Source organism: Ctenopharyngodon idella, chromosome 2 (assembly GCF_019924925.1).
Source record: "Ctenopharyngodon idella isolate HZGC_01 chromosome 2, HZGC01, whole genome shotgun sequence".
Lineage (NCBI taxonomy): Eukaryota > Metazoa > Chordata > Actinopteri > Cypriniformes > Xenocyprididae > Ctenopharyngodon > Ctenopharyngodon idella.
Window position 1 is genome coordinate 22,929,939 of NC_067221.1, and position 13,086 is coordinate 22,943,024.

Consider the following 13,086-nt stretch of genomic DNA (forward strand, 5'->3'; position numbering starts at 1 on the left):
TCGCGTATGTTTTTATAACGTTGCAAAATGAAAAATGACACACAAGGTTTCATGTAAGTCTAAATAAACTGTTTTAAAGATAGACGTTTATTGTAAAGTTCAAAGAATTTTAATTTCTTGTCAAAACTGTGTCTGTCCATTATTTTCTGACAGCCATGCGAAGAGAGTGGGCGGGTATTTAAATTATGTCGCCCTCTGAATATAGTTACGATGGCTGGATCGCGTTTACATTACACTGAGATCCGACCACAATGCGTCCTCGACTACCTCCGAACCAGGACACGTTGATCGGATAACCTTCCGATCACAAACGCGTTTACACTTGTCTTTTCAATGCGTATGTGGACAACATTCAGACACAGGTCGCATGTTAATGCCAAGTGTAAACACAGCCTAGGTCATAGCTGCCTCCCCTGTATGGGTTACTAAGTAGGCAGCGTAGGAGCCTCCCCCACTTGGGGTTTACTTAAGCAGGCAGTTTCCTCTTGGGCACCAGAGATCATTAATGTGGTAGGTCTTCTGCTCCCACAAGAAAGCTCGAGATGACCCCCAGACTACAGGGGCTATTGTGGAGGGTACTCTCCCTGTTAATGGGATACCGTGTTTCTTTGGACCTCCATGCTCTGTGTTACCCAAAGTGTCCTCTAGAGGATGCAGTGTCTCGTTCCCCTTCTCAGAGAACCATGGTTACATGCGTAACCTGAGACGATTCTATTATTGTTGTTATTTACTAATTTATATTATTATTATTATTATTGCTATTATTATTATTTGTAACTGTATATTATACTGTATGTTGTTATTATTTATGTTATTTTATATATTTTAACTAATTTATTGGTTAATTTATTATATATTTTATTATAACTTGCTTGACATTTACTCCACAGACTCAGTCAGTTCCCTTGTGCCCCCCACTATTTCCAGCCCTGGTCTATTCATCTCTTATTGGAAAGTTCTTGACCAGCATAAGTGGATCAGACTTTATGCTGCTAGCCAAAAGTCTGGCTCTGAGAGACTACCTATATTCCGTCCTACTGATATAACATCTTTTTCCCTTAAGCAGTTAACTGCTCCAACTGAACTGTAACTTCAATCAGTGCTCTCTACACCAATTTAGATAAAAAAAAAAGCCTCTGCTAAAAGAGAATGTAAAACTAATGTAAAATCTACTGTGTTTTCAAAGCTTATTTAAAAGAGGATGGTAAGATCAGTCCCCTGACACTGTCTGATGCTGGAATGAAGAGGTGTATGCAAGACAGTTCGCTTTAGATCCTTGTTGATATTAATTTTTGTGAAGACCACTATGCCGAATGAGTCTTCCAAACCACACTCCATGCACACTGTGTGTGCTCACCTCATTACATTTGCTGCCAAAAGGCACTTGTGTGGATGTTGCTATGACAGCCACATTAGGAGAGAGAGAGCACCAGGGAGAGGAGCAGTGCCTGATTTGTTATGTGTCGTCAAGATCATGCATATATTTCATAATTCTTTCATTTTTCAAGTCCCTTTGAGAAGTTGTGAAAATTAGCAAGGCTTAGCGACACACATGCAATGCAGTGGGATGTTTGTAGGTACAGTAAATGGCAGACAACACAAAAAAAAAATAATGCTCTGTATGAGTTTTATGCTTAGTGCAGACATTGTGATTTTTATCTGAACGCCACATAGTTATGGCTCATCTAAAAGCGAAATTTGAAAAGCAGCATTTCTCGCCTCCATTAAACAGACTAATACATATACTGGTGTTACACAAGTTCAGTAAACAAGAAGTTTTGAATGACTTACTGTATAGTTTAGACACAATATTGTCAGTTAAAGGGATAGTTCAAAAAATGTTGTCATCATTTACTCACCCTCAATTTGTTTCAAACCTTCCTTTCTTCTGAAGAGTGTTAGCTATTGACAAAAAAACAAAAAACTATGGAAGTCAATGGCTACCGTCAACTGTCTTGTTGTGTTTCTTTTCTAAACAAATCAGTGTTTTCTATAGATCAGTTGAGTGAATGAACCAATGAATAACTTGCCCAAACTGAATGGATGTCAATGAGTCAGTGAAACGTTCCAGTGCTGTTGTGCTGTCAGCGCTCTTGGAACAATGTTTGAAATTTAATGATCTTTTATGTACAGTGGCAAGAAAAAGTATGTGAACCACTTGCAAAATCTGTGAAAATGTTAATAATTTTAACAAAATAAGGGAGATAATACAAAATGCATGTTATTTTTTATTTAGTACTGTCCTGAGTAAGATATTTTACATAAAAGATGTTTACATATAATCCACAAGACAAAAAAAAAAAAAAAAAAATAGCTGAATTTATTAAAATAACCCCATTCATAAGTATGTGAACCATTGATTCTTAATACTGTGTGTGGTTACCTGGATGATCTACAACTGTTTTTTTGTTTTGTGATGGTTGTTCATGAGTCCCTTGTTTGTTCTGAGCAGTTAAACTGAGCTCTGTTCTTCAGAAAAAATCTCCAGGTCCTGCAGATTCTTCAGTTTTCCACCATCTTTTGCATATTTGAACCCTTTACAACAGTGACTGAATGATTTTGAGATCCGTCTTTTCACACTGAGGACAACTGAGGGACTCAAACACAACTTTTAAAAAAGGTTCAAACATTCACTGATGATCCAGAAGAAAACATGATGCATTAATGGTGAAAACATTTGGAATTTGAAGATCAAGGTAAATTGTATTTAATTTGTCTTCCGGGAAACATGAAAGTATTTTCTGTTGCTTCCGAAGGGCAGTACTAAATGAAAAAAAAAAAAAAAATGATATTCAAGTGAAATAAGAAAAATCTGGACCTCTTCATCCTGTTCAAAAGTTTTCACCCCCCCGGCTCTTAATGCATCGTGTTTCCTTCTGGAGTATCAGAGAATGTTTGAACCTTTTTTAATAGTTGTGTTTGAGTCCCTCAGTTGTCCTCCATGTGAAAAGATGGATCTCAAAATCATTCAGTCACTGCTGTAAAGGGTTCAAATATGCAAAAGATGGTGGAAAACTGGGACCTGGAGATTTTTTCTGAAGAACCGAGTTCAGTTTAACTGCTCAGAATAAACAAGGGACTCATGAACAACCATCACAAAACAAACAAAAAAAAAACAGTCGTAGATCATCCAGGTAACCACACACAGTATTAAGAATCAATGGTTCACAAACTTTTGAACTGGGTCATTTTAATAAATTCAGCTATTTTTTTGTCTTATGGATTATATGTAAACATCTTTTACGTAAAATATCTTACTCAGGACAGTACTAAATAAAAAATAACATGCATTTTGTATTATCTCCCTTATTTTGTATTATCTCCCTTATTTTGTTAAAATTTTGCACATTTTCACAGATTCTGCAAGTGGTTCACATACTTTTTCTTGCCACTGTATGGTTGTGTTAGATCTGATGAAATCTCCATGTCAGAAATATCAAATCCAGCTCTGGACGCCGGATTTTGTCAAAAGATATCCGCTTGTCTGGTGTGTGCAACCCAGCAAACCTGTCAACAGAAAGTCTTGTCTGGTATTCTACTGGTACTCTATACAGTTTTTTACAACTGCTTACACACAAAATCCTTACTTGTCACACAATTTTTTGAAACCTGACACTCAAACACCAATGGTTGCTTTCTTAAAATAAAACAGGTTGTTATTGAAAACCCTTGGATCCTTCAGTTGTTTAATGTGGAAATATCGAAATGTACTAGTTCTGGGCGATACGTTGGAATGAGAATGTCGATGTGAAATATGGTGGGAGACAAGTCTGTTGTAAATGGTAAAAAATATTTTACATTTTTAACAATAAAATAATTTATTTCAATAAAATTATCCTATGACAGAGCTTATAGACAACAAATGAAAGGTTAATCACTTCTTTCATGGTTTGCCATATGCAAAATAAATGTTTTGTTAGATACTATGTGTAAATAAGTGATAGAAATGGAAACAATATAATAATGTAGAATATCATAAAAAATGAAAAACGTTTGGATGTTTTAATTTTTTTTTTATACTTCCATACTTTTTCAAAGACTTACCTATAGTAGGATATTTCCAGGTGCACTTTATAAGGTAAGACATTTCAACAATGTGGTTGTACCTTAGTATATATTTACCTCATGGGTTATATTATTGCATGTTTTTATTAATAACACATGTTCAGATTAAAAAAATAAAATAAAATAACTTGGTGAAAATTAAATACTTTCCAAAAACATTATTTGAAGTCATATAAGGATAGAAGAGGTCTATCATTCTGTTCTACTGAGGTCTTTACACATTACTTTTTTAGAGGAGACAGATATTTGGCATTTTTATTTGCTTTTCACACTTGGCCAGATATTCAGTATAAAACAAAGTCAAATATAGACCAATATTCCCAATAAGATCACACATATGTAGCTTCCTTACAAGTAATCAACAGACAGGTGTTTGAGACAGTCATCACCAGACGGATGGTTTTGAGCTATGAAATATTAAGGAGAAACAAATTAAAGATCAAGAAGAACATAAAACAGGAAAGTAATAAATGGCACCTGGGTCAGAGCCGGAGGGGGTTAGGAGGGCACCAAGGCAATAAAATCTAAATGGGAAACGTGAGGCACAGGCTATTATTTATGTTTCATACAATCTTTTCATTAAAAGAATGGCCATCGCTAAGGAGCTTTCCTGGAAAAGGTAATCAAGAAATGTGTTACCAAGAAACACTGGGATGTGAGCCTTGTAAAGCACAGCGTGTGCTTGGATCTTTATAAAGACCTCAAAGGTGTCAGAATATTTAAAAAGCCTCTTTGCAACATCAAGCATGTCAACATCCACGAGAGACATGTTAAAAGCTTTAACCTTTTTGTGGTATTATAGACAGTATTACAGATAATAAGGCCCAATTATGTCAAATAATCATTGATGGACCTTTTTATGGCCTATTAACAGGATGGGTTCAAAATGCCAAGAAAAGTGCTAGCTTGCAAGATCATACAAAGATATTTGTCCATATCTTCTTGTACTAAAGCATTAAACTAGAAGAGTCAGACTAATGATGTGAAATAATGATGTGAAACTGCCAGTGATTTTGTCAGTGATGTGTTCTCACCTGGACCTAAAACACTGCTGAACTCCCGCATAGTGAATAGAGCTAATTGGGATCCTTGTGAAACTTGATGATTTTCACAGAAATGCAAATGATCCTTTACCTATTTCAGAGCTAAAATTACTCTTACTCCTGTAATGGGTCTTACATCATAATTCAACATCAACATATCCAGAATATTCCTTTTTATATGACACAGGCTTAGAAGCTGGAGATCATAAGCAGAAACATCGCCTGTCGCGATTACTGATTAATCGTGGTTCCCATTCAGTCAGTCACGTTCGACGTTATGTCAATACTGATGTAATGGGGTCTCGCCTGGGAGCCCAATCACCTCCAAAGGTACAAAACAAGCCAATGGGAATTGGCCAGTGAGATTTACATGCCAGGCCACACCCCTGGTCCCGGGTATAAATAGGACCGGCATACTCACTTCCATTCATACTTTTGCTTCGGAGCCGATCAGTTGTGGATTGTTCTCTCACCTCTACAGAGTGAATTTCCTCTAACTGAGCAAAACCAGCAATTTTAATTGCTTGGAGTCATCTCCAAAACAGCAATTTTTATTGCTTTTATTGTTTTTGTTCCGGTGGCAGCTCGGATCTCGCTAGCTGGTGGGAAGGCACGTTCAGCGGTGGGTGTGTCAGCGCGCTGGCACAGGACGGTGCAGTACTTATCCCTGTGTTCTTCAGCTGGTGGGTATTCTAAAAGAGCGAGCACAGGCGATCAGCGTCTTTTTTAAGATGTCTTTTCGTCCGTGTGTTTCTGGATGTGGTCGTTTCCTGACCTCGTCTGACGGCCACAATCACTGTATCACTTGTCTGGGTAAACAGCATGCTGAGTCAGCGCTCGTGGATGGCACATGCCCTCACTGCGACCTCACTGCTACCGCTGGACAGGCGGCCTCCGCCATGCACGCCATGGCCATCTTACAGGTCCATCAGGCGAAAGCTCTCAAGGAGCTGCACGAGGGTAGTTCTGAGCCAGGGCTCTTGCAAGAACTGCGCACAGCGACTGACCTTGCCCTCCGGGCGACGAAAGTCACGGCGCGGGCCCTGGGTCAGACGATGTCCACTCTGGTGGTCCAGGAACGACATCTTTGGTTGGACCTGGCCGAAATGAAAGACTCCGACAAAGTCTGCTTTCTCGACGCCCCCATTTCCCAGGCCGGCCTCTTCGGCGACACTGTCGAGGACTTCGCACAGCAGTTCTCGGCAGTGCAAAAGCAGACGGAGGCCATCAAACACATCTTGCCCCAGCGTGATGTTGCCAGTATTCCGCCGTGGGTTGGCCACCAGTCTGGTCCTCGCTGAGGGCGTCCCCCTGCGGCTGCACAGGCTCCCGGGAGGTCGGAATCTTCCCATCCTCCCTGAGCTACCCGCAGGAAGGCGATGCCACCCGCCCAGGCCGCTAAGCCCTCGAAGAAGAAGTCTAAGAAGCGGTCCTGAGACGGATGGCCTGGAGGCGGAGGGGACTGCTCTGTCCCAGGAGACGGTGAAGGCTCCGCTCCTTCCCCCGGGAGAGGGCCGGGTGGAGAATCCTGTGTTTCCTTTTATTTCTGTACCCACTTTTTCAATAAAAGAGCAGTTTTTAAAATCTCTGGGCCATACAGGGTCTGTGCTGACAGTGGGAGATGCACCGCTTCTTCACTCTCAGCCACACCCTCTTTCGCCACGGGCAGGGCTTTGGCGCTCCGGGGACGCGCAGCCGGAGGCGTCTGGCGCCAGGTCCAGTACTCGTGTGCATGCCCGATGGGTCAGCCCTTGTACTGGGCTAGATGCCCATATGATGTGATTCCCCTCGGGTAATCCCATATGTGTCTGTCCACATTACGGTTTCCCTGACGGTAAACCCGTGTCTTTTCCTGGGCGGCTCTGCTCTGCCCTGTCTCTGAGCGCTAGAATTCCTCCCGGAAGGTAGTACCTACATCAGAGATCTTCCATACGCGTTACTCCCCCTCAGGTCAGTCCATATGTGTTTTCTACACGTTACCTCCCTTCGGGCAGGGTGTGATCTCCGTAGCTTTCCCCTCCTCATGGAACGCTTTCCTGGCGTTTTGGTCATGGCTGAAAAACGTGGGAATCGAGTCCCGAAGCACTCTTCCCCAGGGGTAAGGAACAGCAGCTTCGACCATCTCCTGAGTAACGCCCTGTCCTCTCCATCCCACTGGTATGGAAGACACCTCAGGCTTACTCTAGACGCTGGAGGGTTACAAGTCTGTGCTAGCACCTGCATTTGGGCAGGCCACAGCTTGCCAGCATCTGCTTCCCTAACACTCGTGGATCAGTTGCTATGGCGCTTTCCATTGGACCCCATTACGTCAGTATCGACATAACGTCGAACGTGACTGACTGAATGGGAACGTCTAGGTAACTACTACCCTGAAGGAGGGAACGGAGACGTTACATCCCCTTGGCCATCACCGCTGAGCAGCCAGGTACCTATCTCGGCTCCTCAGCAAAATATGAATGGAAGTGAGTATGCCAGTCCTATTTATACCCGGATGCCAGGGGTGTGGCCCGGCATGTAAATCCCACTGGCCAATTCCCATTGGCTTGTTTTGTACCTTTGGAGGTGATTGGGCTCCCAGGCGAGACCCCATTACATCAGTATCGACGTAACGTCTCTGTTCCCTCCTTCAGGGAATGGGGGTTACAATAGTAACCTAGACGTTATTCGATATAGTCACAATTATTTGAGACAACGGCAATAATTGTGCAGTTTCAATTTCAGTCACATATGGGCAAATAATACTTTAGAAAATTTTATAAAATACACAAAGATAATCAAGGGTCTTCCTTAATACAAAATCAAGGTTTGAGTTTAATCATACTACATTATATATTGGTAACACTTATACAATGAGGTTTCTTTAGGTAACATTAGTTAACTACTTTATTTAACATGAATTAAGAACGATCAATACTTCTACCACATTTAATAATCTAAATTAATGTTAGTTTCAACATTTACTAATACATTATTAAAATCAAAAGTTTTGTTTGTTGACATTAATTAATGCACTGTGTACTAACATGAACAAACAATGAATGACTATATTTTTATTAACTAACATTTGCCTGCTTTATATGTTGTGTCTTTGTTTAACGTCTCCATGTTTGTTTTGTGCTTGAGCACATGGCTTTGTTTATGTTGGCCATGTGCTCCCCTTGTCTTGCTTCCACACTCCCTCATTTAGTCCTTTTTTCATAATTACACTCACCTGGACCTTGTGTGCTCTACTCCCTTTATATTGTGCTTCCTTGCTTCATGTCTTTGCTGGATTATTGTGTTGTGTTTGTGTTTTAGACCTTTCTCTAGTATTGTGTTCATACCCAGGTGTTATTATCTATATCTGTAGCTTCTTGTATTGTTGCAGTTTTTGCTTTGAGGTGTTCTTCCCTTAGATGTATAGGTTTAGTTTTTCTGTCACATAACTCTAGTGTTTGCCCTGCCTTGTCCTTATTTAATGTTTGAATGGTTTTGTTCTTGTGTTTTGTTTCTCCCCTGTTGTGTTGTGCATCTGTGTGTGTTTGAGTCCTGTCCTGGCCAGCCTAAGACTTCACTGACTGCTGGTTCCCGGCCTGCTCAATCCTGTGCCCAAGTCTCCTGTCTAGACCTCTGATGCCAGTTGCATGAAGCTAGTTGAACAAACTCTGAGTTTCAGAGTAGGTTTAGTGTTAACAAATCCAGATAATTCCAACCTGGTTTAAATCAGGTTCAGTGGTCTCACAATGCTCGGTATAAACGTTCTCTGTCAACTCAGGTTTGTTCCAGAGTTTGCGGATTAAGCTTGATTTATACTCAACGAGTCCGCAAGTTCGCTTGGGTGCGAGTGATAAAAGTTATGTCATCACGGCATTGGCAGAAGTGTGCATTGAGTGTGCACGAACCCATTTCACATGGCGGTGTGCACTGCAAATTTTGTAACTTTCCACGCAGCTCCTCATCCGAAGATGCGCAAAAGCAAGGAGAATCTGAGCATGTACGACTCACCTCATCAGCACCCAGTTTGCGCGTCTAAATTAGTTGCTTACATTTACAAAATGTGCCAACAATACCAGAAATAATATCTTATAATGAAAATAAAGGTCCATGTTGAATCTCAAGGTTTACTGGGTTTTACACAATTCTTTATGCATTGTCGTTTTGGTGTCTATTTTTGGTGAAGTCATTAGAATAAATATCGTCACGTGTACCTTACTTCTTCTCACCACTGCTTCCTGCTGATTCAGAGAACAATTTCTCAGAGTCGCCCCCTGTCATTTCAAAGAATAGAACAACGGCGAACGTGTCAAACATCTTGTCCGTTTGGGGAGATGCGTGCGCAGTCAGTGGAGGCTCGCGGTGCGGAGCCAGGCGAAAGTATGGCTGAATCCCAAATGGTACACTTCTATGCACTTTCGGTCTTGTGGACTTACAATGGCTACCGTGTGCACGTGTCAGTTAAGTCTACGAGACTGTAGGGTGTAGGGTGTCCCATTCACCATTTTAGGTTTCCCCTTTGTGGCTGCTATGCGCCCTCGATGTGCACTTCTGCTGAGTTTAGGGTGCCATTTGGGATTCAGCCTATAAATCAGGCTTTACTCTGAAGCGCGTGCACCTACGTGTGGCAAACAGCCAATCACACGGAACATGGATAGCGTCAGTTTGATTCACTTCTTGTGAAAGAGACGGCAAATTCACTTCTCTTCTGAAGATTAAGAGATCGTTATAAAAAAAAACATGAACACATTTACAAGGCAGGAATAAACATTGCTGCTGCAGTGAAAGCTTGAGAAGGCAGCTGAATGAAAATATCTGACTATGCCTAATAATTTATATAGGTTTAAAAGCTTTATATATTATATTTATATTAATTTAAAAGCAAAGTTTAATATTAATTGTCAATTAATATAACAATTATATGAATATATTACATTAAAGGATTAGTTCACTTCTGAATGAAAATTTCCTGATAATTTTCTCACCCCCATGTCTTTCTTTCTTCAGTCGAAAAGAAATGAAGGGTTTTGAGAAAAACATTCCAGGATTCTTCTCCATATAGTGGACTTCAGTGGGGTTCACTTGGTGGAAGGTCCAAATTGCAGTTTCAGTGCAGCTTCAAAGGGATTTACGTGATCCGAGACGAGGAATAAAGGTCTTGTCTAGTGAAACGATCTGTAATTTTCTAAAAAAATAAAATAAAATGTAATATACTTTTTAACCACAAATGCTTGTCTTGCACTAGCTCTGCGATCCGCACGCATGATGTAATCACGTTACAAAGGTCATGCGTGACGTAGGTGGAAGTACCAATCTAGTGTCTACAAAGCGAACGTGCAAAGATTAAGCCAAATATCCTTTACAAAAAAAAAAAAAAGGTAAAACAACGATATCGGACAATTTTAAAGTCAGAGGAGAAAATTAGATGAAGTTCTTCACGCTACCGTGGTACTTCCGCCTACATCACGTGTGACCTTTCAACATAATGCGTGGCGTATCGCAGAGCAGTGCAAGACAAGCATTTGTGGTTAAAAAGTATAGAAATTTTTAGTTAAAAAAAAAAAACAAAAAAAAAACGACCAATCGTTTTGCTAAAGAAGACCCTTATTCCTCGTCTAGGATCATGTAGAGCCCTTTGAAGCTGCACTGAATCTGCAATTTGGACCATCCACCCGATGAACCCCACTGAAGTCCGGTATATGGAGAAGAATCCTGGAATGTTTTCCTCAGAAACCTTAATTTCTTTTCGACTGAAGAAAGAAAGACATGAACATCTTGGGGTGAGTAAATTATCAGGAAATTTTCTTTCAGAAGTGAACTAATCCTTTAATTATACATAATAATAATAATACTAAATAAATATAATAATATAATAAAACATTTGCAGCAAACGATGAACAATTTTGCCTCTAAATATATTTCACTCTAAACTGCTTCAATTTGGAGAGAGAGATACAGGGGAAGGGCTTTATTGAATCAGATTCATGTCACTTTACTTACATCTGATTGGTCCAGTTTGGGTTTGCAATCTCTAACCCCAAATAAAAAACATGCTCTGGAGCAGGTTACCATGGCAGTGAAACCCGCTAAAAACCAATCCACCTTCTTGAGCCCGAAAAACCAGAGTTTGCTCAAACTTAGCTGGGTAGCGACTGAAATTATCTTTAATCTTAATATTTTAATTATATTTATCTTTAATCACTCTCATGGTAGTTTGATGTCATACACTGATCAGTCTACGCAGTGCCACTTCAAGTCGAACACATCTAATGACCGTTAATGAGAGGAGACTGGAGAGCACGCACTTCTTAGATAGTTGGAACAGGTAAGGAAACACAGGTAGGTAATTGGAGAGTCTTATGAGGAGAACACTGGAGGAATACAAGGAGATCTAAGGAGAATAACTAGGAATCTACAGGAGACAACTTCAGATAAGTAGAAGTAGATCAGGTAATGAAATGTTAATCGACATTGGAGACCAGACGATGAGTGACTGAGAAGTGTGTGCTCTTATACTATGGTCAGTGGCCCTCCAAGGCTGGATTTGAGAAAACCTGCTCTAGATGGTGCAGGCGGAGAGGTCCTTAATTCAGTCTGCTTGCAGTCACATTGTTCTGGCACAAGCTGATTGGTTCCTGTTGCATCAGCAGCCGGTGAGCTTGCTGCTTAACATTAAAATATTTAGTCTGTGTGTGCTATAGCTGTTTGCAGCATGCTTTCAGAAACTCTCCACCTGTATAGATTTCATGTACTGCATGCTATAGGCCTATTGTGCAGCAGCAGCATGTCCTAAGCCCTATTCGGACAGGACTAGTTTTACATGGAGAGGTGGGGTAAAGTAATTATTACCAGAGCTTCTCAGTGATTTTAGTCCCGTCCGAATGTGCCATCTCAGTAATAATTACAGACAATGTCAGTAAAGATTACGGCGACTTTTACCTTCTATAAAAAGGTCCAGAAAAATTACCTCGGATAATACTAATCCCGTGCAAATAGACCTTCTGTAAATATGTACGTAAATATTCCATCATTTCCTTTTTAAAAGTAGTTTTCCATGTTTTTTTAAAGTATGGAGGCACCTCAGTTGCATTCTAGGCAGTGGGACAAGTCTGTGGCAAAACTTAAGTATTTTCCACATACCAATTAGATCAAAAAGAAGGTCGAAAGCACTTGGCAGAGGCACAAAACTAATTTTAGCTTTAGCTAAGTGTCTATTACCAACAGAATCCAATCAGAATTTAATTAATAAATCGTTTGACCGGACCTAACTGTTATATAGGTTATATATTTAGATTATATGTGTTTGCGCACATGGTATCAGGAATATACCCACATGACGACAGGGAGGTGACGGCAGTGCGTAAGTCGAGTTAACCCTCCCACTTCTGCTAGTTTTACTGAGATTTCTTATCCTGTGCGAATTGGCCATTAATATTACAGACATCCTGTGGCAAAATAACATTACCCCATCTACCCATGTAAAACTAATCCAAAATAATGGATATCCAAATAGGGCTTTACATGCTCATATCAGCATGTTTGTGTATGAGTTGGCAGTAGCAAGTCTCGTACTTGCTCTGCAGCAGCAATAATCAATAGCAGATCTATTCCAGCAAGACCAAATATATTACAATTTTCATATCCATTACCGTGCTAAACACTTTGAGTACTGTCATGATAGAACTGTTATAATGTACACAAAGATAGTCAAAGGTCTTCCATCATGCATAATGATGGTTTGTGGGTTAATTCAGACTGCATTATATTATGTTAAAGTATATTCCATTATATTATATTATTGTCAGGAAATACCAGACTCAGAGACAGAGACAGTTCAACCCAAACATTTATTGACAGAGATGATATGCACAGTTAAGCAGCTGAGTACTGAAGCAGTCAGAGTAATGAGCAGATGAATACTGAATGACAGAGTCTCTTTCTCTTTTACCGGAGTAACAGAGGACTGATGGTGACTGGAACTTAAAGGGAGAGCATACACCTCTTT